The 26,124-nt window shown below is 39.0% G+C and overlaps 3 non-coding genes across 3 annotated transcripts; 2 read left to right on the top strand and 1 right to left on the bottom strand.

Annotated features, from left to right (window-relative positions):
• The first annotated feature begins 219 nt into the window (after positions 1–219).
• On the top strand, positions 220–326 carry LOC141625466 (small nucleolar RNA R71). Its single transcript, XR_012535246.1, has one exon. It is a non-coding gene; the product is annotated as a small nucleolar RNA R71 (small nucleolar RNA).
• Positions 327–18,836: 18,510 nt separating this feature from the next.
• LOC141624264 (small nucleolar RNA R71) lies at positions 18,837–18,943 on the top strand. The gene has a single exon (XR_012534073.1). It is a non-coding gene; the product is annotated as a small nucleolar RNA R71 (small nucleolar RNA).
• A 4,583-nt stretch (positions 18,944–23,526) lies between these two features.
• Positions 23,527–23,632, bottom strand: LOC141625711 (small nucleolar RNA R71). Its single transcript, XR_012535477.1, has one exon. It is a non-coding gene; the product is annotated as a small nucleolar RNA R71 (small nucleolar RNA).
• Positions 23,633–26,124: the final 2,492 nt, after the last annotated feature.

Below are 26,124 nucleotides of genomic sequence, written 5' to 3'. Positions count from 1 at the left end.
GCACCCAATTGTGTGATGGAGTCCACCTCATGCTTCCCTCGTCTACTGGCTTTTCTCGGCCTACTATATTGGTAATTATGAACCGCCGTTTCCTCGATTTTCTCCCATGTTTGGTTGTCATCAACCTCGGTGAACCTCCCATTGGAGCCCATATTAACCACATTTCGTGAGTCTTCATATAAGTCATTCCAAAACTGTTGGACGAGAAACCACTCGCTTAGTCCGTGGTGAGGACAAGAGCGACAAGTATCCTTAAATCTCTCCCAAGCCTCATATAGAGACTCTTCATCCCTTTGCTTGAACCCGGTGATTTGGGCTCTCAACATGTTAGTCTTCTCCGGAGGATAGAACTTCTTGTAGAAAGCAAGTGCTAACTTCTTCCATAAATCAATTCCAAGGGTAGCCTTGTCTAGGCTCTTTAACCATTATTTGCGGCTCCGATCAAGGAAAAAGGAAACAACACCCATCGAATTTGATCTTGAGTCACTCTGGTTTGAGAGATTGCATCACAATAGTCACAAAAAGTTTCCATGTGTAGATGAGGATCTTCACTAGGCATCCCTCCAAATTGACTTCTCTCAACTAATTGTATGAATGCGGATTTGGAAATGAAATTACTGGTTAGATGTGTTGGTGTAAGAGTACGATTTTGTAGGTTCTCCTCGGTCGATACGGAATTAGATGAAAATTTAGGCATTGTGGGTTGATTTTGTGGTTGGTTTTGAATTGGGTTCTCCTCTCCTTCTCTTGCAAAAGGGTTGGTAAACTCAATACTATCATATTGGACAACACCAATGTTCACAAGTTCTCTAATACCCACACTTGTTGAAGCCCTTCTAACGGTTCTTCTAATGTTGGTCAAGGTCCTTTCAATTTCGGGATAAATAGGTAAAGGTCTACCTTGTTATCTCCTAGACATGCAAAAAACAAACAACTAGAAAACAATTAAAACTACCTTGAGGAGTTTTGACTTCCCCAAGGCTAAGAAAGACACAACTAAAAACAACAAATGATAACAATTCAATTGAACGCCATCCCCGGCAACGACGCCATTTTTGCTTCGGTTATAAATTTGTCGTCTAAGCTAACCAATCAAAACAATATTTATAATCTAAACAAACTACTCTTAGTAGAGTGGTAAGTAAAGGTCGGATCCGAACGGACGGGTATTGAATTAAGTTATCGGTTGTAGAGAGCTATGTCTTAGGGTGTCACAATATTGGGTTGATATTCGAGGTATCTAAACTACAATAATAATGAAATATGAAGAACTGAAAGTAAAACAAGGCAAGTAAACAAATAGGGGTTTATAAACAATTGATTAAGGCACTAGTGTATAATGGATTCAAAGGGGATTTATGGTGGTGATCATACAAACGTGTTTACATAGTTGCAAGCAAATTATTGTTGTAGTGGAATTGAGTTAGTTTATGCCTTACAATTCCTTGGAAGATTTGGGTCCCGGAGCCGAGTTAGTGAAGACTGTACAACACCTACAAGTCGATTTAGTTTCTTCCTATTCAACTTTATCCATGGTCTAACAAGACTCGAGTTACTTTATATCTTACAAGTCTTGTTGAATGGATAAGAGTTGTATGCATGCAAGGTTTTCAATCACGCAATTTATCAAGCATAACAGGTGCGTAAGTTGAAACTACAACAAGCAAGCAATCTTATGAAAACATATTAGATTAAGTATGGATCTACCCCCATGTTTTAGTTCCCCTAATCCCCCATTAACCCTAGCTAGGACACTACTCACTCATGATTATGGTAACATGCTAATAAAGGTGTCAATCATATTAGCAAAGTTAAACATGGTAAATGAGTAAAGCAAAGAATAATAGAAGGACACTTGATGAATGATGAAGAGTTGTCAAGTCTTCAATAAACCCCAAATAGTCTTCAAATTACCCAACTAAATCTAAGAACACTTGAATGATTAAAGAGGAATTAAGATTTTATTAATATTAAATTAAGTCAATATAACTTCATTAATAATACATAAACTTGATTAATGCTAAATTCTAACTTCGTGATTAATCCCTTAACACAATGGGGTATTATACTAAGGATAAGTATTAGGGTAACTAAGGGTTTAAATGACGATTAAGTCCCTAAGAAGAAGATTAGTGCCTTACAAGTCTCATAAGGAGCCGCCCGGATTGACCTTGAAGTCTGCTCATGCTGCCCAGGGATCCGCTCGACCTGAAGGTGAGACGCCCGATTTAAGGGTTGAGACGCCCGGCCTGGGCTCGGGACGCCCGGATCCTTTCTCAGCTTTCCTTCTTCTTCTTTTGACTGCCTAAGGATCTGTGGGGATCGTTGAGGGGTCATGGGGGTCTTCATCATTGCCCATTCTACATTATTTATTCACTTAGGCCTTTAGTAATGGTCTCCTCTTTGATGTTTGGTCATTAGATGCGCTCCATTTAGCTCTACTATGCTCCATAAATTCAAGGTTAACAATCATCTCCTACCAAGGACACAAAACCTCAAAGAATATGCAATGTAGGGAACTAAATAAAAGAAACGGCCCTAATAAGCACTAGAAAGTATAGGAACGAGGCTAGTTTGGGAACTAAATGTGCACAAATATAAGTCACATCAGTGCCCTTGCCACTCGACATGTTAGTAATTTAGACCATATTCAACTCATCTTATGACAATAAAATTACTAGCTAATTTTATATGATGGTCTAAACTACATGCATGCAAAGAATAAGAATGAAAAGTTCCTTACAATGGTATGTATGGCAATAAAATGGGCACAACAAAAGACTTTTTTGTTGTTCTTGTGCTAAAAATGATGGATGATCCTCCAAATTCTAGTACCCAATATTAAGTACCTCCTTTGATTGCACCCAAGATTAGTCCAAATATCCTAAATATTACTAACTAGATAATATGTAGGATAACCTTGTATAATATTACAAATTATTATTAGGCTAATTTGATAACTTATATCTTGAATAAGTCAATTTTTCAAATATTATACTAGGATAACTTTCTGTCAAAACGTATACCAAAAATCCTATTTTTTTCCATCCTCAATACCAAATCTCAAATAAAGACATTAAAAGACGATTTTAGCCTTACTAACTTACCCATCACCACCATTTCCCCACAACATTAATCCTTCAACTCTCACTTACACCACAAACACCTAACCACCACCGCAACGACCCACCTCCTCCCCCTGAAACCACCACCACCACTGCTGCCAAGTACCCTCCTACCGGTGGGTCGTCCTAAGCAAACCCCTCGTTAAACACCCACACCTCACAACCTTGCAAAACTGATCCCATCTATGCCCTACCGCCAAACGAACTACCCCCACCTACACCCCATCCATGGCTCGCCTCCGCCCCCGTCGAAAATAATTGTTCAATCCAATTCGCTACATAGACATTTGACCAAACATATATTAAATTGATCCGATCGAAGAGAGTATATTTAGTTCGTTATATTGTAATTTGTCTTAAATTTCTACTTTTTGATGATACTTGAAAGGGAATTTGATATTTGGGAAAATTAAGAGTTGAAATTAGAGGAGATAAGAGTTTGATGTGGTTTTAATTATTCCAACGAGTTGACTAGTTGAGAAGTACGCAGTATTAAGGAAATCGTTCCCTACTCATCAGATCTGAAGTTTTTTTTTTTTACTATGGGTGAGTTATTTTCGGTGGTTGGGTGGGCTTTCTTGGGTCGGGGGTGATGGTTAGGACGTGGGAGTCGTGGGTATATGGGGTCACGCTGAGAGAGACACCATCGCGAAGACATGTGGGGACAGCGGCATCGACGGGTTTGTACTCGCCGGGACAACCTCACACCAGTGGTGGTATCAAAGGGGGGAGGAGGTGATAGGAGGTGGTGATAAGGTGATGTGGTGGATGTCGGGGATTAATGGGTTAATATGGTAGGGATGGGTTAATGGGGTGGCCAAAGGGTGGTTATGAGTAATTAGTAAGGGTAAATTGGTCAATTCGTGAGATTTGGTATTGAGTTTGGAAAAAAATAGGATTTTTGGTATAAGGTTTGATAGAAAGTTATCTTAGATATAATATTTGAAAAAATGACTTATTCAAGGTATAAGTTATCAAATTAACCTTATTATTACTCTAATAATATTTGTTTTGTATTATAATTATGTGAATAATATTTGATGGTGATCAACTATTGATCAAAAGATTTTAGAGGAAAAATGAAGGAAAAAAACTATTTTCTTCCTTTAGTCAAACCGGCCAAAAGAGATTTTTTAGGTGAAATTTTTGTCTAAATTTTAAACCACTTGCATGAGTGTATGTAAGATGTATTTATAGGTAAAAGGATGAGACAAACATGTGATTTGTGTCAACTTAATTGACACTTGAAAGGGTGTTCAAATTGGCCTACAAAAACCGGTCAAATTGACCTTATTTGGGTCCATTTCGATTTTTGACATTTGTCCCATAAATGCTTAAGTCCTATATTTAATTATCTTTTATAATTAAATATTAATTTACTTATTTAACACTTAAATAATATAAATTAACAAATAATGTTCACCCAACTTTTAAGTATTATTAGACCATTTTATCAATATAAAATGTGCCCCATAAAATTTTATTAGCTAATTTTACAACTTGTAAGTTTAATTAGGTAATTACCTCCGCCTCACAACATACACATATACCGTATAAAATTGATTAATCAACCATTAATTAATAAATTTTCAATAATATTTATTAATAATTATCACATAATTCAATAATAAATCCTTTTGGATCGAGTTCGTAACTTGTCATCAAATAATATATTCCCATGACTTATTAAAAGTCAATTAATACAAGGATATAATTAATTTGTATCTCATACAAATAATTAGTTTTTCCATTTGGGCATCATCCTATAGGTGTGACCTAAAGGGATCAGCTGATCCTTACCGTCACACGACAGTAATGTCAAACTCTAGTCAGCCAATCATTACCGATTAACGATGACAAGCTGACAAATAAATAAAAATAAATCCCTGATATTTCTTTTACGAGATTTAATATGTAAACACACTTATTGTGAAGGACACTCACTCCAACAATCTCTCACTTGTCTGACACAAGTGTGCATTACCAATTCTCTTGTCCAATAATATCTCCCACTCAATGCAAGATGTCTTCCATGTCGTTCTTGCACGTGATCATATCATAAAGTGGTTTCCTTGATCAGGAGAATGACTGTCTGACCGGATAATCTACTATAGATCTCATCCGAGCATGGCCACGCATTTCCAGTCACCTCTCCTCGAGTGGCCTTGAGATAAAATATAACATGGATGGACAATCTTGTTGACCTATTTTCTTTGTTCGATGCAGATCACAATGACCCAGTAAATGCTCATCGGCCTCCTTTTACGGCGTGACCTAGAGCAAAAACCTATGCCACCGGAAAACAGCACCAACTCAGACAAATAGTCACCAGTCAAAAGAATTTAATTGAAGGAATAAATAGAAATCATCGGCACGACCCAACAACAAAAGGACTCTATAAACGGTCACTGTTAAACAAATCGCCTCACAATCTGCCTATGTAATCGACCAGCCATCACTATGACCATATGACAGTCGAACTTGTCATCAATCGCCTTACAATCTAGTCACTCCGAGATGTCACCTCATTAAGTAACTAGGGACAACATACAATGTTAATCCAGTTCACTTTAATGGGGTTCGACGTTGTCAATACAACCTATTTGGACAAAACAAAGTATTTAAATTCAGATAAAACTGAAGATAAGAGTTAAACGATAAATGCAATTATCATATATGAAATAATAAATACAATATCTTAATTATTACATATCGCATAATTTACAACAGGGTCTCAATCTCATAGAAACTACATGACTATCATGTTTAGCTTGGGACAATGATTTGGTTAAAGGATCAGCGATGTTGTCAGCTGTCCCAACCTTACAGATTGTAATTTCCTTTCTTTCAATTAAATCTCTAATTACATGAAATTTTCTAAGTACGTGCCTAGACTTGGGCTCTTTTGCCAGAAAAATTGCCCTACTGTTATCACAATATAAAGTGACGGGATCCTCGGCGGTCGGAACTAGTTTCAGTCCCTCTAAGAATTGTCTAATCTAAACAGCTTCCTTTGCAGCTTCAGAGGCTACAATGGACTCAGCTTCCATTGTTGGATCAGCAGTCACAGACTCCTTAAAACTTCTCCAGCAAACCGCTCCTCCGTTCATAAAAAAGACAAAACCAGCCTGGGATTTCAAATCATCCCTATCAGTTTGGAAACTGGCATCCGTATAAACTTTTACACGTAATTCAGATTCTCCTCCAAACACCAAGAATGAATCCTTAGTCCTTCTCAAGTACTAAAGACTATTCTTGATGGCTATCTAGTGACTCTCACTTGGATTTTTTTTATAACGACTCGTCATGCTCAAAGCATATGAGAGGTCAGGACAAGAGCACATCATAGCATACATGATCGATCCAACAGCGAAAGCATAGGGAATCAATTTCATGCGTTCAATATCCTTAGGCTCAATAGGACACTACGACTTACTCAAAGTAATCCCACTTCCTATAGGTAGAAAACCTCTCTTAGAGTTTTTCATACTAAATCGGTCAAGAATCTTATCGATATAAGTTTCTTGACTCAAAGCTAATATCCTTTTAGATCTATCTCTATAGATCTGGATACCCAAGATGCGCTGAGCTTCTCCCATATATTTCGTTTGAAAGTGATTTCCTAACCACTCCTTGACAGAAGCAAGCATATCTACATCATTCCCAATGAGTAATATGTCATCCACAATATAAAAGTAAGAAATCAACTTTACTCCCGCTAAACTTCATGTATAAACATGGTTCCTCAACACTTCGAGAAAAACCATTCTATTTAATAACATGATCAAAACGATAATTCCAACTCCTTGACGCTTGCTTAAGACCATAAATGGATCTCTTAAGTTTGCACACTTTGTTAGGATTTTTAGGATCCACAAAACCTTCAGGTTGTGTCATATACATTTCCTCTTCCAGAAAACCGTTCAGGAAGGCGGCCTTGACATCCATTTGCCATATCTCATAATCTTGAAATGAAACAATCGCTAACATTTTCCGAATAGATCTAAGCATAGCTATTGGTGCAAAAGTTTCGTCATAGTGTAAACCATGAACTTGGGTGAAACCTTTTGCCGCCAATCTAGCTTTGTAGACATCTTTATGTCCATCCATGCCGATTTTTATCTTAAAAGTCCACTTACACTAAAGAGGTCGAACATCTTTAAGTAAGTCAACCAGGTCCCATACCTGATTATCATACATGGAATCCATTTCGGATTATATGGCCTCAAGCCATAACATATAGTCAGAACTAGGAATAACCGCTTTGTAGGTTTTAGGTTCGTCAGTTTCTAAAAGTAATACCTCATAGTCACCATCTTTCTCGATAATACCTAGGTATCTATCAGGCTGATGACTAACCCTCCCTGACCTCCTAGGTTCAGAAGGAACAATAACCGAGTCAGACGTAGAAGGAACATCTTCCTGTAACGTCACATCAGTTTGTGGCTCTTGAACTTCATCAAGTTCAAATTTTCTCCCACCCTGTCTTCTAGAAGTAAACTCTTTTTCTAGAAAGACAGCCTCACGAGCCACAAACACTTTGTTCTCGTTACTATTGTAGAAGTAATATCCATAAGTTTCCTTAGGGTAGCCTACAAATAAACATTTTTCAGAACGAGGTACAAGCTTATCGTTAGACTTGTTCTTCACATAAGCATCACAACCCCATACTTTCATGTATCGCAAATTTGGGACTTTCCCTTTCCATATCTCATATGGAGTTTTGTCAGTTGCGTTAGTGAGACTTTGATTAAGTGAGCGTATCACAGATAAAATAGCAAATCCCCAAAATGACTTAGGTAATTGACTCATCATTGATCGGACCATATCTAATAAAGTTTGATTCCTCCTTTCAGCCACATCATTCAATTATGGTGTGCCAGGAGAAGTTAACTGAGATACAATACCACAGTCTTTAAAGTGATCTTTAAAGTCATTACTTAAATATTCCACACCACGATCTGATCGTAATGTTTTAATCTTCTTATTTAATTGGTTTTCTACTTCATTCTGAAACTCCTTGAACTTGTCAAAAGCTTCACTTTTATACCTCATTAAGTAGACATACCCATATCTACTCATGTCATCGGTGAAAGTAATGAAATAGTCATAAGTGCCTCTAGTAGTGATAGTTATTGGACCACATACATCGGTATGTATTAAACCCAACAACTCACTAGCTCTAGATCCTTTTCCTAGAAAAGGTGCCCGAGTCATCTTGCCAAGAAGACAAGATTCGCATATGCCAAATGATTCGAAATAAAAAGGTTTAATTATACCAGTTGACACTAGTCTCTTAATGCGTTTCTCGTTAATATGTCCTAATCGACAATCCATAAATAAGATTGATCGAGATCACCTGTTTTGAATCTTTTATTATCTAAATGATAAACATTGTTGCAAGTGTCTAGAATATAAATACCATTAATTGAAATAGCTTGCCTATATACAATCCCATTAGGGGAAAAGGTACAATATTTGTCTTTAATTACAAAAGTAAAACCTTCTTTATCTAACACAGATACTGATATTATATTTCTAGACAATGTTGGTACAAAATAACAATTATTTAAAAACAACTGCAAACCCAAAGCTAAATTAAGTACATAGGTTTCTACTGAAACGACGGCTACTTAAGACCCGTTACCCATCCGGAGATCAACATCACCCTTGTTTAGCTTCTTTACGCTTTTTAGGCCCTGCAAGTGATTACATAAATGAGACCCACAACCAGTATCTAATACCCAAGTTGTATTTGAAGTGTAATTTATGTCTATCATAAAAGATTTGGTTGAGAAATTACATGTTGGCTTCACAATGCCAGCTTTGATGTCATCCAAGTATTTGGGGTAATTACGCCTCCAATGTCCCTTGTTATTACAATAATTACAAGTATCTTTAAGAGGATTACCGTTTTTAGGTTTAGGCTTGGTAGAGCTATTCGCAATAGCCTTACCTTTGCCCTCAACCTGTGCGGGCCTCTTACCAGCATTACTCTTAAACTTCTTCTTCCCCTTCACATTTATCGCAAGGACGTCCTTCCTTGTACTCCCACTCAATCCCATGTCCTTCTCTGCTTGCACAAGCAAAGAATTAAGCTCATGAAGACTTTTCTTCATGTTTGTCATATTATTATTTACCCTAAATTGGGTAAATCCTTTGACATGTGAGAGAGAGTGGAGTACTCGGTCCACCACAAGCTCATCTGGGATCTTGCATCCCAGCCCTTCTAGAGTTTCCACGTACTCAATCATTTGAAGTACGTGTGAACTCACAGGTTGTCCATCTTTGAGGTTAGCCTCAACGAAACAGACAGCGGTGTCATATTGAATTATCCTCGGGGCTTGAGAAAACATGGTAGATAGCCTTGAGAATACCTCGTGAGCATTGTGGAATTTGACGCATTGCCTTTGTAAGGCAGGATCTATTGCAAAAATTAAAAACTTTTTAACAGCAGTAGATTCCCTTTGATATTCATTATATGCCTCTCTTACATCAGTAGTGGCCCTAGAACTAGGTGAAGGGGGAGAGGGATCGAATAGGTAGCATAATTTACCATCACATGCAACAGCTAATCTTAGTTGTTCTTCCCAGTCTTTAAAATTACTACCGCCAGCTTTTAAAACATATTTGTCCATAAAAGAACGGAGCCATGAATCTTTAGAAATTGTGGCGGTTTGACTAGAAGTAGCCATCGTGATTACTACAAAATCGGAAATGAAAGGAGAAATTAACATTTATCGTTTAATAAAAATACTCATAAAACAATTTTAACAAGTTTTCATTTATATAATAATCTCCTACTGAATTATATAAATTTGTAACACGCCCATTTAATCAGGAGCCTTTAGCTAGACATTCCCAACTAAATAGGACTATTACCATCTCGGTTTCCCGAGGTAGTGAATAACAAAGTACAACAATACCAAAGTACTTTAATTAAAACTTAGCGATTACATATTATTAAAACTTATTCAATCTAGACATAATATAAAAATTGATACAACTCGCAGTGGAATAAATAAAGTGATTACTAATCAAAGTGATCTAGACAGCAACTATGGTCCAAGTCAAGCTCACGTCCCAATGCTCCTGATACGTGCATTTTATATAGTCTTTTTAGCCTATTTTTGCACGTATTTCCATGTACTTTTGTGCTGTTTTATATTGAATTATTGATCGGTCCGTTTCGTGTTCACAATTAAAGGTGTGGTCTTTGGGTCACGTCCAAATCAAAACACAATTTATAGCTTCACAAACAACTCTACAATTAGTAAAGAGGCAAGTAAAGGTCGGATCCCAAGGGACGGGTATTGAAATGAGATTTCTATTGCAACTAGTGGTGTCTAAGGGGTGTCACAAATTGGGTTGATGTAGAAGGTCACTAAACTAAAATAGCAATGAAAATAAATAAGCAAGATGAATTAAAGGGGTGTAAACAATTGATTAAAAAGCACTAGGGTGTCATGGGATCATAGGGGAATCATGGGAATTGATCATACAAACATGTTCTCAAATTATAAGCAAGCAATTATTGTTGCGATGGATTGAGTTGGGTTATATCTTACAATCCTAGGAAAGTTTGGGTCCCGGAGCCGAATCGATTAGATTGTACAACACCTACAAGTCGACTTAATTTTCCCTACTCAACAACATGCATGGTCTAATGAGACTCGAGTTGGGTTATGTCTTACAAGTCTCATTGAAAAGATAGAAGATGATAGTAAATGCAAGGATTCATAGGCTTAGCATTTCATCAAATATAACATGTGCATGAGTTGAGATCAAAACAAGCAAGCAAATAAAACATGAAAGCATATTAATTTAAGCATGAATCATTCCCCATGTTGGTTTCCCCTAATCACCCATTTAACCCTAGCTAAGAGACTACTCACTCATTATCATGTTGATCATGCTAGCAAGGTTATCAATCATACCAACAATATGAAACATGATGAATAAATGAAAGTAATTAACAATAATTAAAAAGGGATTAAGAGAATTATACCTACTAATGATTCCAATAATAAAGCAAAGATAAAAGAAGTACTTGAATGCTTGATTGAGAGGTTGTCAATCTCCCAACAATAACCCAAATAATCTTCAATTACCCAAAATAAAGGATGAACAAAAGAGAGATTAAGGAAATAAAACTTGTATTAGAACTTGATTAATTGTTGATTACAAAACTAAAGAGAGATTTGATTGATATTAACTACTCTAATTATTGATAAGAAGAACATGCTCCTCTAATTAGACTAATGGGGTATTTATAGTGGACATTAGGGAGATACATTAGGGTTAACTAAGGGCTAAACTAGTAATTACACTTTTTAGATTGAGCAAGGAGGAGCCGGTATTTTTCGAAGGAAGGGCTTCTTTCTTTGTAGCTTGGAGAAGAGGAAACCGTGCTGTGCTGGAAACCGGGCGGAATAAGGTCTGGACGGGCGGATCCTGGCGATGGGGTCCGAGCGGATTCGAGGGAATCCGGGCGGATTGTGGAGGTGGAATCCGAGCGGATTCGAGGAAAGCCGCACGGATTGTGTAGCGGGGACGGGGGGTGACAATTTGGTGACAATCCGCACGGATTGTCACTCAAAGAAGACATCTTCTTCTTTTCTTCCCTTTTCTTTATAAATTCCTTGGGGATTTCCTTGGGGACTCAAGGATCCTTTCTCAACATTGCTCTTCTACTATAATATGTACAAAGGCCTTCTAATCTTGTCTCTCCTTGATGCTTGGTCATTGAATTCGATCAATTTAGTCTCGTTTTGCCATGAAAATGCAAGATTCTTATTCCTTTCCTACCAAGGGATCAAAATCTCAAAGAATATGCAAACAAAGAACTAAAGATAAGAAATGACCCAAATATGCACTAAAAAGCATGGGAACAAGGCTAATTCGGGGGCTAAATATGCGCTAATTATGGTCACATCAAATATCCCCAAACCGAACCTTTGCTCGTCCCGAGTAAAGAGGTGACAAAGACTAGGACCAATACAAACCTATCCTAATAATATAGCCGATATGAGACAATTAGAGGGTCTCACTCCGCCCCTTCAACTCACAACAAGACAACCATAAGGTAGGATGCCTTCTTGCAAGGCAAGGTAGGTCTTGCCAAAATTGCGACACATCCAAACATTAAGCACACAAAATCACATAATGGATGCATCTACAAAAAGGAATAGCCACTTCCTCATCAAGTGGTGGAGGCACTAAAGAGGAACAAATTTAAGAGCATGTAATCCTTCACAAATACTAGTTCAACAAATTACTAAGGCTAAGAGGATGGCACTAAATCACCTCCAAATGGTGTTAAACTAGACTACTTTCGTCCTCAATTTCCAAATGCTTTCGTCAAGAGCGATCGGATGGTGGTGGAATGATGATCCCTATGATGCTAGTGGCATATGACATGACAAGTCTCGAATTCTCTACAAAAGTAAAGGTCATGGATCGTCCCAAGCTCGACCAAGTGGCTTGACAAAAGGCTTTTTGGGAATGAAATGCTCAACTCTTTATTCACAACGGGTGGATATGACTAGTATTCAAAATTGTCCTAATTTCACTTTCACATTTCAAAAATTTAAGATGGGGTTTGTCCCTTCCGGGCTAGTGTCCTTTGCTTTCGCCAATCGCTTATTAGGCAACCGGTTAACCTCTAGACAATAGCTTTTCGGGGTGATAGTCACTCTGTCTCTGGGCGGCCGAATTCACAACCGTATGGGGCCCGAATTCAATGGATCCCGCACCAAAGCACATCGAAGTGGTACGCCTCCATCAAAACAACTTAAATTTCTCAACTTTCAACAATCCATAACATTTGAGGTTCCTTGGCATTAGATTACTTCCACATGACAAAATTTCTTTGAAATGAGCACTTCAAGCTTATTGATAGAAAATATTTTTGGGTTGCCTTACCACAAGGTCAATCAAGGTCACCTAGACAAGTTAACCAAGTCCACATCGCATCACAGAGTTGGATAAGTGACTCACATGCAAACCCTTGACTAGGCTTTGGGTCATGGGTCAAAAGACACTAGTATGACACTATCTAGGGTGTTTTACAATCATTCTAGTAGACAAAGTCTTAAGTTGAACAAGTATTTGTAATGGCTTAGTTGCTCTTGTCAAAGTTCCTAATTAGGCATTTTTCAAAACATTTCTAACATGCAACTACATTCCATGATGCAACTAATATAAACATCCTAATGCAAGTGATTCTATCAACTAATATGACATATAAACTAAAGGCAAGTCCTAAGTTCACATTGTTATACCGCATCAATCAAAATAAAGCCACATAGTCATTAACATAAAGAGGAAAAAGGAGATTGGAAAGATCATACCATGCGGTCTTCATTATCCTCATGTCTCGGTTGTGGCGTAGTCAATCAATGTGAACAAGGATAGAAAAAACACAATATATACAAGACAATATATACACAAGACTACAAAGGGAAATAAACATGTTTTTAGGTTTTCAATTTTCAAATTTTTATGATTTTTGAAATTTTTCAATTTTTTTGGATTTTTGAATAAGAGTTAAATGTTAGAATTCCCATCCCCACACTAATATGGGCATTGTCCTCAATGGCCAAAATGATGGAAATTATGCAAAGATGATGCATGATTTCTACACTAAATGCAATCTACACTAAGCTACACTACATGATGCATGGTTTTTGTTATGACGGAGAGGATAATTTAGATTACCTCCCGTTGTGTATGCATTAACTTCCCCAAACCGAGTGAGACACTATTGATAATGTCCAAGGATGGGTGTAGTTCATGCACACACTATGCAATGCATGAAACTAATTTGTCATTTTGGATTTTGAAAATGGGAACAATAAAATGAGAACACCTCAATGGTACCGAGGTGTGAGTCCTCTATGGTGCTAGGACTACTCCGATAATGATCAAAATTATAATTAAAACAAAGAGAGAAATAGACAAACCATGAGAGGGTAGGAGTCTCCAAGGCTTGCTAATCTTCCATCATGTTATCACCATCACTTTCCTCATTAAAAGTGGTTACATTGCCACTTCCCTTGTCATTTGCTTCTTCACTTTCTTCCTCATCTTGCTCATCATCCATTTCTCCTTCTTCACTTGCTTCTTCATCAATGTTATCATCAACTTCTTCATCATTACCAACAACCTCATTGTCACCCGAAACGACCTTAGATGCACCCGGAAATAGGACTTCTCTATCCGCCCAACTAGGCAAAGGACATGATGGGTCAAGTAGTCCTTGCCTAGCTAAGTGTAGGAGGGGTGGATATTGAGCCAAGTAAGCATTTTTCCGGTCCTCAAAGGCTTGCTTGTGCATTGCTTGCATGAGAAGAGTCACATAATCATTTCTAGCTTCAACTCCTTCCGGCTTGAACTCTTGATACTCAAAGGGGTAAGGTGGTATGACAATGGAAGAGGAGGGCATTTCAAGTTCACCCTTTTGTTGTTGGATAATATACTCGGCCTCTTTAGAAAGGGGAAGTAGATAATTGGTCCGGTGAACGCTTAGACGGCAAATCTTTGAAGGCAAGGTGAATGATCTAGCTTCACTAGTGAGCCATCCATACTTAGTGTCAAGGGGGTTATGGGCAACCCACTTGTACTTGTGTATCATAGTATGCAAATCAACAAGATGGCCACCCTCCTTTGCTTTATACTTGTTATCCTTATTGAAGTTAGGATCAAAGTACTTAGCTAGGATAGTGACTAGGCCGCCATTGACAATAACGGTAGTGCCCTTCTTCCCACAATCAATATTGAGCCATCTATCTACCAAGAGCCTCAAAGAATTGTAAGGCTTGGTGTGTACTCTTCCAATGTTCAAAGCCGATTCAAGAAGAATAAAATCAAGTTTGGTGAAATGGTTGGTATCTTTCCTTTCAATTATGTTGTTTCCCATGACCTTGTGCCATACTCTTATGCCCGGATGGTGGACCAAAAGAGCACGACTCGCATGAAAGTCCTCAAATTTCCTCCCGAAAATTGCCTCCCAAAGAGGGTCGGGGTCATACTTTCCATAATTCTTAAAATAACGCGGTTCATCACTAAGACCCAAAATTTCACTCAATTCCCTAAAGGAAATGCGTCTACTAACATTAGCTAGACGAAACTCGAGATTCTCCCTATTCTCAACTTTGGTGACTTTCAAAGAACTCAAAAATTCCAAGGTAAGGGAGGGGTATGTCAATTCCTTTGTTTCAAACAATTTCTTCAACCCCATGGCTTTGAAAAAGGCTCTAGTTTGCTCAAGAACACCCAATTTTTCTAAGGTATCTTCACATATAAATTTGGTGGATTGTAATGACTTCCTAGCAAACTTGACAAAGGTATTTCTATGGGTTTCGGAAATAAAATTTACCTCCGGATAATGCAAAAGTTGATCAATATCCGGAGTAGAAGGTGTTGTTGCTCCCATAGAAGGTTGTTGTTGTTGTTGCGCTTCCAAGTTTGGTGTTGCTCTCACCATAGCCAATGCTTTCTTTGTTTGAAGAGCCTTTTGCCTTTGCGAGAGTGCCTTAGCCTTTGGTACCTTTGTTGCCTTTGTTGCTCCCTTAGTCCTTGCCATTGATGAACTAACCAAGAAAAGAATGAAAAATCTTCAATTTGTAGTGTACCCAAATCGATTTAAAGGTGAAAGGCTTTGCCTTTATGAATTCAAAAATCGACTCAAAGGTTGAATATTTTGTGCTTGGTTTTGATTTTTATTGAAGAAAGAGTGATTGATTTGTTGTTAGAAGGATGATTTGATTTGTTTTTGGTTAATGTTGTTGAGGGATTTTGTTTTTGTGATGGAGAGGATGAGGGTTTTGATGTTGTGGGTAGTGTTTATGAATGAATGAATGAATGAAGGAAGATGGGAGGGATTTTATAAAGACCGAAATTTTCGAACGGCAGGGGCAATCCGTGCGGATTCTACCCAATCCGGGCTGATTCTGCTCTTTCTGGGTTTTATAAAACTCGCCTAAAGACGGGCGGATTTAGAAGAAGACGCTCGGATTTTCTTGATACGGGACGGGCGGATTTGCCTGAAGACGAACGGATTTCAGTCCAGGAAATTTTTCTTGTTTTCCTCAGCAGAGAAGACGGGCGTCTTCAGTCCAGGACGGACGGATTTGCAGAGACGGGCGGATTATATTCCAAGACGCCCGGATTCTCTTACAGTCAAAAATCTTCCAAAATCTCAGCTTATAAAGTCGTGCGTCTTCGACCCAGTACGCTCGGATTACTGAAGACGGGCGGATTCTCTGGAATCCGTTCGGATTCGACCCCTTGTACCCGGATTCAGTTCCATCCGTGCACAATGCATTTCCCTTACCATTCTTCTATTCTTTCTTCATGTCTCGTGTTCGTCATTGTGGGGGCACTACTAAGGCATGGATAGCCTAGGCAATTGTCATCCCCACACTAAGGTAAAGCACTACACATCAATTGAAATTGTTAGTCCCTCCCTCACTTCTCTCAAACATGACAATTATCTTGATCAAAGTAAATAAAAATCCAAAGATGACAAAAAATGCAATACAAGAATTGAAATGTAAGTTAGGGAGTTAGAAATATTTACAAGTGGTGGTTTAGGGAGGACTCCACCAAACTCTCATTCTTGATGAGATGTCAAGGGGGCATGTCCAAGGTGTTGTTGATGTTGCTCAACACCTTAAAAAAGTAATCGAAAGCTTGTTCATTATCATGGTAGAGGTCTTCAATAGACCTTTGCCCTTGTTGTTGATCTTGATCGATGGCATTACCAATGTAGGGATTAAAAATCCCTTCAAATTCGTCGTCCCAAAGCCCACAAACTTCATTAAGTTGATCATTGAAAATCTCTTGATTTGATGGAGACAACTCTCCCAATTTCTTCTCTTGGCCAATGAGGCCATCCTCTTCTTCCTTGATTGATTTTGATGAGCTTTGCAAGCTCTCCTTGTCACAATTCACTTGCTCTTTGAATGGAGCATCTTCAATTTTCTTCTACCATTGGAGTTCTGATTTCTTCCTCTCATCCTTTCGGCTATAATGATCAATCATGAAACATGGTTCATGCAAACGGGGAGCTCTCATAGTCTTGTCAAGATTAAAAGTTATGCTTTCATCTCCCACTTCTAGAGTGAGCTCACCATGTTTTACATCAATTACCGCACCCGCGGTGTGTAGGAAAGGTCTTCCTAGAATGATTGGAATGTTGGAATCTTCCTCCATATCAACAATGACAAAGTCCACCGGGATGAAAAACTTCCCAATTCGCACGGGGACATCTTCCCATATCCCTAATGGTGTCCTCGTCGATCTATCGGCCATTTGGAGTGTGATGTTGGTGCATTTAAGCTCTCCCATCCCCAACCTTTTACTCACCGAGTACGGCATGACACTCACACTAGCCCCTAGATCACATAAGGCTTTGTTGATCGTTGTGTCGCCAATGGTACACGGTATTGAGAAGCTTCCCGGATCTTTGAGTTTTGGAGGTGAACTCCTTGAAGTATTGCACTACTCACCTTAGTGAAGGCGATAGTCTCAAGCTTCCGGATCGACTTCTTCTTTATGAGGATATCTTTCATGTATTTCGCATAGGCCGGCACGTGATTGATTAATTCCGTGAAAGGAATTGAGACTTCCAAATTCTTGACAATTTCCATGAATTTTCCAAGTTGATCATCAAATTTGGGCTTGGCTTGACGACTTGGAAAAGGAAGTCTAATCACATTGGGCTCCTTCTCCTTGACCTTGTCTTCATTTTTCTTTGAACTTTCTTCTTTTGATGATTCTCCATCTTTGGAGCTTTGCAAAATTTCTTCCTTTTCACTAACTTCCACAACTTCATCCTCAACTTGCTTCTTCGGTGCTTCATACCTTGTACCACTTCTCAAGTGAATGGCACTAACCGTTTCATGTCTAGGGGGATTACTTTGAGGTGGTAATTGCCCCTTTTGTCTTTGTGAGCTTGAAGATGCTAGTTGAGTCAATTGTGTTTCCAACATCTTGGTGTGAGCTAGAATGTTGTTGATGGTGGTTTCCTTTGCTTTGCTATCTTTTTGCATTTGAGTGAAAAATTCTTGTTGATTCTTTTGCATTTGGAGGACCGCTTTTTGGACATCAAAGCCTTGGTAATTTTGGTGATTATATGGATTTTGATTTTGGTTTCTCATGGGTGGTGGAGTGTATGTTGTTTGAGGGTTTTGAACATTTTGGCTTTTGTATGAGAGATTTGGATGGAATTTGGTGTTTTCATTGTAAAAGTTGGAATAAGGGGTACCACTCTTGTATGCTTGGAAAGCATTCACTTGTTCATTTGTTCCCCTACATTCACCTTGGTCATGTCCCAAAGTTCCACAATTCTCACATATCCCACTTGGGATTGATGAGGATGCCGTCATGGCATTAACATGATGCTTTGATGATTTTGAGTTTTCTTCAAGTCTAGCCATAGCTTGTTCAAACTTCAAGTTGATTGTGTCAATGTGAGCACTAAGTTGAGCACCCAATTGAGTAACGGAGTCCACTTCATGCTTTCCTCCTCTAGTAGCCTTGCGAGATCTACTATATTGTGAGTTATGGACCGCCATTTCCTCAATCTTGTTCCATGTTTGATTGTCATCAACTTCGGTGAACATTCCATTTGATCCCATATTGAGAATGTTCCTAGAATCTTCATATAAACCATTCCAAAATTGTTGTACCAAAAACCATTCGCTAAGTCCATGGTGAGGACATGAGCGACAAATTCCCTTGAACCGCTCCCAAGCTTCGTACAAAGATTCTTCATCCCTTTGCTTAAAACCCGTAATTTGAGCTCTTAGCATGTTAGTCTTTTCTGGTGGGTAGAATTTTTTATAGAAGGCTAGAGCCAACTTCTTCCAAGAATCTATTCTGAGGGTGGCCTTATCAAGGCCCTTCAACCATTGCTTCACTGTGCCGATTAGAGAAAAAGGAAATAAGACCCATCTAATTTGGTCTTGAGGCACACCCGTTTGAGAGATTGCATCACAATAGTCGCAAAAGGTTTCCATATGAGAATGAGGATCTTCACTAGGCATCCCCCCAAATTGGCTCCTCTCAACTAATTGGATGAAGGCGGACTTGGCAATAAAATTTCCGGTTAGATGTTGCGGTGTAGGAGTACCATTGGGTAGGTTCTCCTCGGTGGGTACGGAGTGTGACGAGAATTTAGGCATTGTAGGTGGATTTTGTGGGGTATTGTGTAATGGGTTCTCCTCTCCTTCTATTGCGAAAGGGTTGGTGAACTCAATAGTTGGTTGAACAACTTCACTAATACCTCTTAAATTCCTCCTAACAAGTCTCCTATTGTTCGTCAAGGTTCTTTCGATTTCACGGTCAAAAGGTAACAAATCACCTTGTGACCTTCTAGACATGCAAAATATCAAACAACTCGAAAACAATTAGAACAAACCTTAAGGAGTTTTACTTCCCCAAGGCGAAGAAAGACATAACTAATAACAATAAAAAGGAAATCTAAATCAAATAAACACCGTCCCCGGCAACGGCGCCATTTTTGATCGGTCCGTTTCGTGTTCACAATTAAAGGTGTGGTTGTTGGGTCACGTCCGAATCAAAACACAATTTATAGCTTCACAAACAACTCTACAATTAGTAAAGAGGCAAGTAAAGGTCGGATCCCAAGGGACGGGTATTGAAATGAGATTTCTATTGCAACTAGTGGTGTCTAAGGGGTGTCACAAATTGGGTTGATATAGAAGGTCACTAAACTAAAATAGCAATGAAAATAAACAAGCAAGATGAATTAAAGGGGTGTAAACAATTGATTAAAAAGCACTAGGGTGTCATGGGATCATAGGGGAATCATGGGAATTGATCATACAAACATGTTCTCAAATTATAAGCAAGCAATTATTGTTGCGATGGATTGAGTTGGGTTATATCTTACAATCCTAGGAAAGTTTGGGTCCCGGAGCCGAATCGATTAGATTGTACAACACCTAAAAGTCTACTTAATCTTCCCTACTCAACAACATGCATGGTCTAATGAGACTCGAGTTGGGTTATGTCTTACAAGTCTCATTGAAAAGATAGAAGATGATAGTAAATGCAAGGATTCATAGGCTTAGCATTTCATCAAATATAACATGTGCATGAGTTGAGATCAAAACAAGCAAGCAAATAAAACATGAAAGCATATTAATTTAAGCATGAATCATTCCCCATGTTGGTTTCCCCTAATCACCCATTTAACCCTAGCTAAGAGACTGCTCACTCAGTATCATGTTGATCATGCTAGCAAGGTTGTCAATCATACCAACAATATGAAACATGATGAATAAATGAAAGTAATTAACAATAATTAAAAATGGATTAAGAGAATTATACCTACTAATGATTCCAATAATAAAGCAAAGATAAAAGAAGTACTTGAATGCTTGATTGAGAGGTTGTCAATCTCCCAACAATAACCCAAATAATCTTCAATTACCCAAAATAAAGGATGAACAAAAGAGAGATTAAGGAAATAAAACTTGTATTAGAACTTAATTAATTGTTGATTACAAAACTAAAGAGAGATTTGATTGATATTAACAACTCTAATTATTGATAAGAAGAACATGCTCCTCTAATTAGACTAATGGGGTATTTATAGTGGAAATTAGGGAGGATGCATTAGGGTTAACTAAGGGCTAAACTAGTAATTACACTTTTTAGATTGAGCAAGGAGGAGCCGGTATTTTTCGAAGGAAGGGCTTCTTTCTTTGTAGCTTGGAGAAGAGGAAACCGTGCTGTGCTAGAATCCAGGCAGAATAAGGTCGGGACTGGCGGATTCTGGCGATGGGGTCCGAGCGGATTCGAGGGAATCCGGGCGGATTGTGGAGGTGGAATCCGAGCGGATTCGAGGAAAGCCGCACGGATTGTGCAGCTGGGGGACGGCCGGATTGGTGACAATCCGCACGGATTGTCACTTAGCAAGACATCTTCTTCTTTTATTCCCTTTTCTTCATAAATTCCTTGGGGATTTCCTTGGGGACTCAAGGATCCTTTATCAACATTGCTCTTCTACTATAATATGTACAAAGGCCTTCTAATCTTGTCTCTCCTTGATGCTTGGTCATTGTATTCGATCAATTTAGTCTCGTTTTGCCATGAAAATGCAAGATTCTTACTCCTTTCCTACCAAGGGATCAAATTCTCAAAGAATATGCAAGACAAAGAACTAAAGATAAGAAATGACCCAAATATGCACTAAAAAGCATGGGAACAAGGCTAATTCGGGGGCTAAATATGCGCTAATTATGGTCACATCAATTATGCCCCGAAATGGCTCCTTTGGTTCGTTAGGTCTCTTTTATAGGAATGAACCTGGAAGTAGTGGAATCGTACCCCTTTCGTCCTGTTTTTCATGCATTTTGAGGAGACGGGAACTTTAGAGCGAGAGCACTGCATTGGGATGCGTGAAGGAATGGTCAACGAAGCAGTCGGCAATGAGTTTAGAGCTGTATTGGAGGAAGAACACTCGATCGAAGCGTTTTCTTGGTCGATCTAGTGGTTTCACGTGCTGAGGAGGTCGATCGAGTACTTTATTGTACTCGATCGAAATGCTGGAAATCAGGTCTACTTGATCGAGTAACATTTTTGGTCGATCGAGTGGTTTACTTATTGAAGTCTTCGATCGAGTTGTCTCAAACCACTCGATCGAGAGGTTTTGAGTCTTTCACGGGCTTTAATTAGTCCATGTTGCTTATTTAGTTAATGGACTTAGTTTTTCAATTTAAGCGTGAACTAATTAGGTCATTTGCACTTCTTGTCTACGTTTTACACTGCTTAATATTAGTATTACGCCACTTTCTCTTCTCTTAATCTTTCCCTTAAACTTTTCACTGTAACTTTGCTTTTGGGATTATTTTGCTCGGATCTTGTGTTCATTACGCCGGAATTCTCCTATTAGAATCTCTTTCTTATTTTAATCTTAATCTTTCCTTTGTTTGCATTAATTCTCTTTTTTTATTCTCATAATTTCCGCCCTAAGTTTTATTTATGCAATTTCATTATTATTTCATCATGTTTACTATTAGTTATTTAATCATTATTAATCTTGACAACATTAATAGCATGAGTAGCTAAATTCATTCTGTTGGGATAAGGGGATCAACGGTAGAAATGTGATGATGTAGTGAGTAGGCTAGATGACTTATTTGTAAGAATATGTACCCATGGCAATTGAATTAATTATAATACCGACTTAGTTGAGTGCATGCTTCTAAGTTACCCTTTAATCTGGTTAAATGTATTCCTGGATCGGAAGATTGGACTAAGTAGACCTGCTATGAAAAGTAGACTACCCTAATGAGGACGGAAGTTAAGTTAGTGGAAATCTAGGATAGAAAGTGGACCGGAAGGACCTTTCAACATCCGTTTCACAGTAAATTATCTAGACTATTTGCAGTTGAGTCATTAGACTGCCGTAGTGAACCGAAATCCCGACATGTTCCCTCTTTATTGATCACTCTTATTCATATTTTCTTGCTTTTACTGCTCTTTCTTTACTACTCTTTCCCTTAAGCCTTTTTAGCTTAGAAAAACAAATTCAAACCCCCCATTTGTGACCAAATAGACGGTCCTTTAACAAATATCTTGCCTCCCTATGGAGATCGACCCGACTTCCCTAACTATATTAGTTAGTGCCAGTTGGTTATTTTTGGTAGGTATACGACTAGCCTGTCAAATTTTGGCGCCGTTGCCGGGGAGGCAATAGCCCTATTTATTCTTGTTTTCGTTTATTTTTATCCATCTCAGGGAATGTTTATTCCTTGAGACAATTCTCATTTATCTTTTTCAGTGTTGTTTATGCCTAGGTCGAATAGATCGGAGTTAGTTTCAGCTGATTCTGAGCCAGAGAGACTGTTTATGCATAGACTCCGTCTGCAAAGATAACTTCGAAAGGAATATTTGAGTACTTTCGAGCCCGAGCTACAACATTTTCTATTTGCTGAAGATCAATCTTTAGTAGAAGATAATCTCATTTCTGCCGGCCAACGAGTAAAAATGCCGAATATTGCAAATCATTCGGAGCCTACAACATCCTCTATTCCTAAAGGTTTTAATCTCCAGACTGAGGACGGCAACACCTTTGATATCCGTTCGTCCTACATTAATCTGGTGGAGAGAAACTTGTATAGGGGTGTGGCGGGTGAAGACCCAAGGAAGAACATGGAGGTCTTTACTGATTACTGCTCTACTATTCCCGCTACAAAGAGAGTAACTCAAGACAAGATTAAGGAGGTGCTCTTTCCTTTTTCTCTGACTGACTCAGCCCGTGAGTGGTTGACCGATTTGGACCGTGCAGCTGCTGGTATCACCATCTGGGAAATTCTCGCGCTTGCCTTCTATAAAAGATACTTCCCTCCTCAGCGCACTAATCAGCTGAGGGCAAAAATTACTAGTTTCAAGGAGGCACCTGATGAGACTTTCTATGAAGCTTGGTGTCGGTTCAAGAGGTTGGTGAGGTCTCTTCCTCACCATGGTTTTGATCCATGGTTTCTGTCCAATCAGTTCTATAATGGGTTGTACGATGACCACAGAGCTATTCTTGACGCCTGATCCAACAGAAGGTTTCAAAAGAATACAGATGATGATAAGGGATGGGCCATTATTGAGGAGATGGCAACCCATTGTGCTGAATATGGGAATCCAAGGGATGGTATTAAAACAGTTCATTCGGTTGATAAGGCAGTCGTTGCTCAGCTGAAAGCCATGAATGCTAGGTTTGATAAATTTGAGCCGCAAAATGCTGGGGAGCCACAGGCGGTTCATTTGCTGACTAGACAGGAAACTGTCATTTTTTAGAGATGTGGAGGAGATGACGGTCATACTGCAATTGATTGTCTTATTGAGAAAGAACAGGTCCTCGGTTTTCAACAATACAGGCAAGGAGGGGGTTCTTATTACAACAATCAAGGGGCAGTCCATCCCAATTTGAGGTGGACAAGTCAAAATATGCTCAATCTCGCTCCTCCACCACAGTAGCAGCAGCCATATATCCCCCCTCATAAGGCTCAATAAGGCTTTCAAAAGCCTCCTTCCTTTCCTCCTCCCAATCAAGGTGCATCATCTTAGGTGGGGTAAGTGAGCTAGGTGAGCTTAAGTCGATGTTGCAGTCGTTGACAAAGCAATGGCAATTAAGTGACCAACAGAAAGATGCATCCATCAAGTCACTTGAAACGCAAGTCGCTCAATTAGCCGCGAACCAGTCCACAAGGAAACAGGGTCATTTGCCATCTCAAGCTGACAAGAATCCGCATGAGACGGTGAATTTAATTAACTTGAGAAGCGGTCGTTCTTATGAAGGACCAAAATTATCTGATGACAGGAGTATTTTAGACCTGAGGAAGGAAGTTAATGACGATATACAACCATTTCTTGCTGAAAACGAGCTGACCACGAAGAAGATACTCGATCGACTGGTTTCTAGGGGTCGATCGAGTAAAATTGATGAAGAAAGGACTCGATCGAGTGGAAATATTACTCGATCGAGTGTACAGAATAATGAAGAGTTCGATCGAGAGGTGCTGACAGCTCGATCGAGTGATATTGCTGAGGGAACCGTTCGATCGGGTGGCAATTTTTGCTCGATCGAACACTTCTGATATTGAAGACCTCGATCGAGAGCCTGCTAGTGCTCGATCGAGTGATATTTCACCTGGAAGGACTCGATTGAGAGGCAAAAAGTCCCGATCGAGTGATAAGGAGCTTGATCCAGCTGATACGTTGGAAGAGAGAAACAAATGGCTCGAGATACCTATTACGGTGCCCTTCCCGAGGCGATTACAGAACACAAAGGCCAATCAACAGTTCGGTAAATTTGCCGAGCTCCTGAAAAGTTTACAGGTCACTGTTCCATTCGCCGAGTTGCTGACGCAGGTACCCTCTTATTTAAAATTTATGAAAGAAATTTTATCAGTAAGAGGCATATTAATGATCATAAGACGGTAGCTTTGACCGAGGTAGGGACTGCCCTTGTTCAAAATAAGTTACCTCCTAAACAGTCAGTCCTGGGTAGTTTCTCAATTCCATGTCACATAGGTACCCATTTGATTGATAACGCGTTATGCGATCTTGGTGCTAGCGTGAGCGTCTTATCTCTGTCTCTTGCTAAGAGACTTGGTTTGACTAAATTTAATTGCACGAACATGACTGTACAAATGGCCGACCATAGTATATCACGGCCGTTAGGTTTCATAGAGGACATACCTGTTAAAATCGGGAAATTCTTTATTCCCGTTAACTTTGTAGTGCTAGATATTCCCGAGGACACTCATACCCCTATTATTTTAGGGAGACCATTTTTATTCACTCCTCGTGCAGTGATAGATGTCGGGGGTAAGACACTAACATTTCAGGTAGGAGAGGAGGAATTGATTTTACATCATTCTCAGTCTCGCAGGGCTTCCATGCAAGCTCAACCTTGCAATGCCCTTTCCTCTACTGACCCTCATATTGACACTCCCGAGGAAAATTTAGAATTTTGGGCTGCTATTGTGACCCCTCCGCCTCAGATTGAGAGCAAAAAGGAGGAGAATTCGTCTGTTTTCCTTGCTGCAGGTACAGATGAAAAAGATGCAGGAGATGTCAAGGGTCGTTGTGCTATTAAAATCACTCAAATTGAGGGTGACAACGTCAATGCTGGTGAGAAGGAAAAAGGGATGTGAAAAGTTCGTGCGTACGTGGACGTCAACTATTCTCCTCCTACTGGTTCAAACTCAAGCTCGTGGAGAATGAAGAGGACGGTTAATGATGCTGAAGGGACGTCCTCCACTCAGAAGCCCTCCGCGGGGCTACTGAATTATCTTGAGAATTGAGCAGAGAATGCCCCGTGTAAAAATTTGTAAAGACTAATTATAAATTTCCGTTGAGTTTCTTTATTGCGTTTTTTTAGGACAATTAGAATTTAGACATTTTTAGCGTAGTTAGAAAAACTATAGACTGCTATTTTTGTGATTTGGTATATCGGGATATGCTT

This window comes from Silene latifolia, chromosome X (assembly GCF_048544455.1).
Source record: "Silene latifolia isolate original U9 population chromosome X, ASM4854445v1, whole genome shotgun sequence".
NCBI lineage: Eukaryota > Viridiplantae > Streptophyta > Magnoliopsida > Caryophyllales > Caryophyllaceae > Silene > Silene latifolia.
This window is presented reverse-complemented; position numbering and strand designations above follow the sequence as displayed.